This window comes from Elephantulus edwardii, unplaced genomic scaffold, assembly GCF_000299155.1.
Source record: "Elephantulus edwardii isolate Elephantulus edwardi_28Jun2011 unplaced genomic scaffold, EleEdw1.0 scaffold00293, whole genome shotgun sequence".
In the NCBI taxonomy this organism is placed as follows: Eukaryota; Metazoa; Chordata; class Mammalia; order Macroscelidea; family Macroscelididae; genus Elephantulus; species Elephantulus edwardii.
Window position 1 is genome coordinate 1,218,418 of NW_006400043.1, and position 7,466 is coordinate 1,225,883.

The 7,466-nt window shown below is 36.6% G+C and overlaps 1 pseudogene; it reads left to right on the forward strand.

Moving 5' to 3' along the window:
- Positions 1-6,482: 6,482 nt before the first annotated feature.
- Positions 6,483-6,974, forward strand: LOC102851388 (annotated as a pseudogene).
- The last annotated feature ends 492 nt before the right edge of the window (positions 6,975-7,466 follow it).

The window sequence follows — 7,466 nt, forward strand, 5'->3', positions numbered from 1 at the left end:
ATCAAGAGTGATTCTCTCTCTGTTAGTGAATTAATGAGCACCAGTTACACTTGTGTTTTAATGTGAGTCAGAATTGAAATCAGAAAAAAATAACAAGCAACAAGATATATGTTTTAAATATGGGTCAACTTAATATTTTCAGAAAGTTAACAACTACATTAGATGCCTTCATACATAAGGGATAGAAACATTTAAATTATAGCACTGACTGCTTTACAACTAAATTTTATTCTAATAGCTTAATTCTTCTAATAGTTGATATCTCTTATGTAAATATATCTTTGTATTTAAAATTTAGAATCTGACATAATCCTTAAATGGTCAAATCTTTATGTTTGTTTTGGTAGCAGCATTCCTCATATTTTCCCTGCTAAAATAGTATTAGATTATGCTCATAAAAAGTTTTTTTAAATATGTAATTGTCAGTGAATGACTTTATAAGGCACTCCAGTGCAATTATAAGTAATTGAAGTAAAATTGAAATATTAAGAAAAGAGCATATAATTTGCCTATAGCAATATCAACTGCCATCACAGATAAACTGTTGAAGATGCTGATTAAGGTCATGTTCTTAGTCATCTTCATGCTCGAGTGACAAAAATCTGCGCTTTGAGTTTCCCTCTGTGATGATCTCCTCTCAAGGACTGTGAGGATATGTTTTCTAAATTCTATTGGTTCTTTAAAATATTTTTACATTTGTTAAACACTCTAGTGAGCTAATGTGATGCACAGTATCAATCTAACCCGCGTGTCATGTGTAAAGAATTGCCAGTACTGAAAGATGGGCATGCTGACTACAAAGAGCCACTGTCAAGGCAAATTGTGCTCAGAAAAAATGAATAAAAGGAGAGTGTTGTCTACAGCTGCACGAAAGCAGCTGGCCAGTGTAATGCGCTGCTGATGGTCCCTGTCACACATAAACTGGGAGCAAAGGAGGCAGACAACCAAGGTTATGTCAGTGTTACAGTGAGAAGCCATTCACCGGCAAATTTGATTGAAAGAGCAGCACGTGCATTGCACATTACTTGCAGCTTCCATCTGTCTATTAATAACACTTATTCAGAAAATTTGTCCAAGCATTTATGTTCTGTGCACCTTGTCACCACTCAATGTCCTCAAAGAGCAGAAACGTAATTACCCAGCTGAGGGAGGGGGGGAGGCAGAAGAAAAGAAGTGATTCTAAATAATCGCATGACACAAGATGGAGCTGTAGAATGCAGAATGCTACTGTGATACTGCAACAAGGGAATACTGGTGAAATCAGCGGGAGAAAGAAGACGTGTAGCAAACAGAATGGATTTGTATTCAGTTCTAGTTCCATTTGACAAGTGCACTATTTATCTGGACAAATTGTGTTGGTAAGATTAGAAGAGCAAATAAACAAACATGATAGTATCAGAAGGCTTATAAGTAAGTACCGTACATTAACTTGACATACGATTAAAATATTAATTTTGTCAATAAATTTACATCATAGTGAAGGAAATATTCTGTATTTCCTCTAATTATTAGAGGTATGTGTCCTCTATCATCTTACTTTCTGAAAAAACCTGTATCTGATTTTGACTCTTGCTTTGGAAACAGTTCTTTCTGATGTTTGAATTGGGAAATAAGACATTATAGGTTTTTCGTCTTCCTAGTAAAACCAAATGACCAAATTCTGTTCCTAATGCTTATGAATTCATTTTTGATCAGTTTTTGGTTCTTTTTTAAACTTACTTCATTTAGTTATTTCAAATCATGAATGGTTAATTAAGCTACTTGTATGCTTTTATTCTATCTATCTATCTATCTATCTATCTATCTATCTATCATCTATGGAGTTATGAACGTCTTTCTGGAAATTGTACTGCAACACAGGGTTCGCTATGACTGGAATTCAGGATATTGACAAAAACATGAAAAAGTGAAAGTAAATTCTCTGAAATACAAATTTCTAATATGAGACATTAAATTAGAAGAAACGTTTTCACTTTTACTTACTAATCTGCTACCTTTTTGTTAGAAGTAACATATTAGCAAATTATTTTGAAACATATATGCTGTTGTCAGCAGGAGAAAAATCTGTTTGGGGAAAATCAGCAAGAACAACAATCCTAACTGTAAAAATTGGATGAATATTAAACTGATTGACAATACATTTTGTGATGCTGAACAATCAGCATTTCTACTTTATAAAGGATTTCATTAAAGAAGAATGTGATAAAATAAATATTTAGAGAAACAATTTTTTTGCAATGCCACCTTCAAACTTAAAACTCATGTGCTGCAATCCTAGAGGCATAGTTCGAATCCAGCAGATGATCCACAGAAGAGGGGTGGACAATTTCCTCCTGTGTGATTTATTGCCTGTGAAAACCACAAGAGGGTCACCTTTGGGACGGTTATGACTCAGGGGCAAACAACTATCAAGGATAAACTCATTCATCACTGGCCCTCAAGTGGGTTTTAAGGCTAGATTTACTATTACTTCCTGTGCATCCAAAAATTGAACGAGGAGTAAATAAATCTAAAGAAACAATGTGTTCAAACTGTGATGTTGGTGAAGAACATTGAATATTCTATGGACTATCAAAACAGAAAAATACCTTTCTTGGAGAAAGCACAACTAGGACGTTCCTTAATTTTCAAAAGGATGAAACTTCAGCTCATATACTTTGGGCATGTTGTCAACAGAATCCAGTCCTTGAAGATATTATATACTGATAAAGGCAATGGATCAGAAGAAGGAAAATCCTCAACAAGATAGGTTGACAAAGAGTAATGATGACCTCAAGTATGATGAGGATGGAATAGGATAGTGCAAGATTCAGATCTGCTCTTCACAGGGTCTCTACGCTTGTAGGTGTTTTTGAGTCGAGTATGACTCATAGAGGCAATATGAAAAAAATATCTGAACCCTGTTCCACCCTGTGCCATCCTCACACTTCCTGACCTGACACACAGGAGCCCATTGTGGCGTCACCATGTCAATCCATCGGTTTGAGAGTCTTCCTCTTCTTCGTTGACTCTCCACCCTTCCCAGTATCATGTTCCTCTCCAAGGAATAACCTCTCTTAGTGAAATGCCCCAAGAATATGATATGAAGCTTCATCATTCTTGCCTCCAAACAGCACTCTGGATGCACTGTCTCCAAAATATATCTGTTTGTTCTCTTGGCCACCTATGTGATGTTCAGCGCTTTTATTCAATAACACAGCTCAAGTATATCAGTTGTTTTTTCTGTCATGCTTATTCATTGCCTGCCTCTCAGATATATAGCAAGTGATTGAAAAGACTATGGCTTGAATCAGGTGCACCTTTGTCCTCAAACTGACATAATTACTCCTCAGTAGTTTGGAGAAGTCCCAAATTCTCCCAGTGAACTGGATCTACTTATTTCCTTACTACTGGTACCAAGGATGTTAATTGTGGATCCAAACAAGGAAGCTGTTGATAGTTTCAATCTCTTCTCAATCCATTATGATATTGCCTATAGGTCCAGTGGTATGAATCTTTGTTTTCTTGACATTGAGAAGCAATCCATACCAAAGGTTAAATTCCTTGAGAAAGAACTGTTACTGAAAATTTTCGGGCAGTACCATATGAACAGGAGGCAATGGTAATGAAGGAAGAAGTGGAAGCTTCATTGAAGGCATTGGGGGGAGGAGAGGAATGGTCCCAGAAATTGATGGTTACCAATTTACTTGTTTCAATTAACAGATGCAGCCGTGGATGCACTCACCAGTCTATGCCAGAAAATTTGGAGGACAGCTGTCGGGGTCAATGGATTGGAAGAGGTCTATATTTGTTCTTATTCCCAAAGAGGGTGATCCAACTGAATGTGGAAAATATCAAACAATATCATTGATATTTCATGCTAGCAAAATACTCCTCAAGATCATTCAAAATACCTGGATAAGTACATAGATAGGGGAATTGCCAGAAATTCAAGTGTGATTTAGAAGAGGCCATGGCACCAGGGTTATTACTCCTGGTATCATTTGGATCTTGGCTGAAAGCAAGGAATACCAAAGGAATGTCTACTTGTGCTTTATTGACTCTCAAAAGGTATTTGAATCTAGATCACAACAAGTTGTGGCTGACATTGAGAAGAATGAGAGTCCCAGAGCATGTAATTGTGCTCCCTCAAAAGCTATACCTGAACCATGAGGCTGTTGTGTGAACAGAGCAAGGGAACACTACATGGTTTAAAATTGAGAAAGGAACATGTCAGGGTTGTATTCTGCATCCATACATATTCAATATATATGCTGAAAAAATTATCTGAGAAGCTGAACTCTATGAAGAAGAATGTGACATCAGGATTGGAGGGAGACTCATAAATAATCTACACTATGCAGATGACACGTGGAAAGAGGAATGGCATCCACTTCCATAATAGCTTGCCTCTGGAAACTCTATGAACTTGGAGAGAGGATGAAAGGCATCCAAGCATCGAGGACTCTCCTTCATAGGGTCACTATGAGTCGCCTGTGACTCGATGGCACTTAACAACAACAACAACATGCATATGACACAGCCTTTCCTGTGGTAAGTGAGGAGGACTTGAAACACTTGTTGCAGAAGATCAAGGATCTCTTGGAGTCATAATCAACTCAGTAACATTCTACAACAACAAAGCTTATGAATTTCAATGAAATATGCATATAAACTTTGATTATTAATAAGTTATATTGTTCTAGAATCTAGTAAGCCTGATAAATTTTAAATTTTTATTAATAGAAATTGACAAATGTATCTTATCACCATTTTAACAAAGATTTTACAAAAGGACTTTGACTTGTAGTCTGAAATATCTGGTAGAAAGAAATTAAAATATAGCCATTTCCTAAGGCATCCATTTTGTTTACAGAACTTAAGTATAATTAATAAATATGTAAGTAAATAATGTAAAATAAACTGCATATATTTAAAGATGTGACATGGAAGGATTTTAAGATTCCATCTCACATACTTTGGGCCTGTAGCCAGGAGGAACCAGTCTTTGGAGAAGAATAACATACTTGGAAGGGTGGAAGGATAGCACAAGAGAGACGAACCTGGATGACATGGATTGACATGATAACTGTGGTAATGAGAGCAGGTGTGTTGGAGACACTGAGATTGGCTCAGGATAGAGCAGGGCTCAGAGCTATTATGTATAGAGTCACTATGAGTCAGAGTCAAATTGCCGGCCCATAAAAACACAAAAAACAACACCAGTCTGGTAAATATTAATGTATGTATACAGTAACAAAATATGGATTATATCAAGAAGAATGGTAAATGCACAATACCTAGTTTCCTTATGAGAAACTGTGTGGCTTAAAATTAGGAGAGACATGCATCAAAGTTATATATTTTTTTCTATACTAATTCAGTATAATGCTGATTAAGTAACTTGAAAAGCTAGGCTATTTATAAAAAGATTTCTCCCAAGTGTTAAAAAACATGTATATCACTTTAACAAAACATAGTACACCTTATTAAATTAATGGTATTTTAAATTGCTATCTATGCTTCTGAAATTTGAGCACTGAATAAGCATGACAGTGATTGTATTTTTCAGAATCGTATGGTTAGAGAAGAATGCTGAATATCCCATGGATCACCAAGCAAAAACGAAGACAAAATTGTTTTGAGGGAGATACAACCAGGTTACTCCTTAGAGGTAAAGATAAAACTTCATCTCACATGCTTTGGGCATGTTTTCAGGAAGGGCCAGTCCATGTTTTCTACACACCAACAAAAGCAAGGAAATACATAATTCCATCATTTAAGTTTCCCAATGATCTTTGGCAATTCCACTCTCTTCCAAAATCTAGCTCTAGGCAACTCAAGTTTTATTTTAATAAATTATTTTGTACTTTTGAACTTCATATTAATGAAACAAAAGAATATCATAGGCTATGTACTTTTCCTTTTACTATCTTTCATTCACAGTAATGTCTCTATGTTTCCTCTGTATTAAAACATACAGTTAAGCTCCATTATCCTATATATAATACACACACATACATATATTCATGTTAATAACAAAGTAGTATTACATTTTTGTAGATCACAACAAACTGTGGCTGACTCTGAGAAGAATGGGAATCCCAGAACACTTGACTGTGCTTATGCAAAACCTATATTTGGACCAGGAGACAGTTGTCAAATCAGAGCAAGGAAACACTGCATGGTTCAAAATTGGGAACGGTGTACGCCAAGGGTGTGTTCTATCTCCATAACTTTTCAATCTATATAAGGAACAGATTATCCAGGAGATTGGGCTCTATGAAGGGAAATGTGGCATCAGGATTGGAGGAAGACTCATCAACAATCTGCATTATGCAGAGGACACAACCCCACTTGCTGAAACTGAGGAGGACTTGCTGCAGAAAGCCAAGGATTGCAGCCTTCAATATGGATTGAAGCTCGGTGTTCGCAGCTCTCCGAAGCCAGCGCCAAAGAGCTCCAGGCGACGGAGGCGGGGTAAGTGAAGAGGTTCTTATACCATGGCTCATGCAAAGCAGACCAACCTCAAAGCAACAGGTAAGGAAAGCGCACAGGAAGCAGCTGGTGACAAAAGCTGCTCTCATGAGCGCCCTCTACTGGCGGGGTGAAGAAGCGGCATCGCTACAGGCCTTGTACTGAGGCACTCTGTGAAATCAGGCCTTAGTTATCACAAGTCCGCTGAATTCCTGATTCTAAAACTTCCCTTCTAGGGTCTGGTGGGAGAAATTGCTCAGAACTTAAAAATAGATCTGCGCTTTCAGAGTGCAGCCATTGGTGCTTTGCAGGAAGCAAGTGAGGCCTATCTGGTTGGCCTCTGTGAAGACACCAACTTGTGTGCCATCCATGCCAAACGTGTAAAAATTATGCCAAAAGACATCCAGCTAGCATGCTGCATATGTGGAGAGCGTGCTTTAGAATCCATTAGGATGGGAAACATTTCATTCTTTAAAAAAAATCTCTTCTTCTTGTTATTGGTAGTTCTTGAACATTAGATCATTTTTTGTCAATGGGGTCAAAAGCTACCTAAGTATATGATTGTGAATGGAAACACAGAGGGCAGACATCAGGGATTGGCAGTTTTTCTATTTTCATTTGTGTGTGAATTTCTAATATAAATGTGGGGATATAAAACATTACTGCAAGTCAGAAAAAAAATGTTTCCATGAACAAGTTTCAGCAGTTCAACTTGTAACAATTATAAATAAACCTGGTAAACCTTTCTGGAAAATGCAAGCATTTGGATTTTTTTTAAAACAAGTAAATTTTTTAAGCAAGTAAATTATTGATGGCAACTAAATAGTGTTTGTAGCATTTTTATCATACAGTAGATCCATCCATTCACTATACTTTTCTAACTGAGTTGTCCTACATGCAAGTACATGTTTTTAATGTTGTCTGTCTTCTGTGCGGTTCTGCAAGTTTTCTATTAAAATACATTAAACTGTAAAAAAAAAATATGGATTGAAGTTCAACATCAAGAAAAC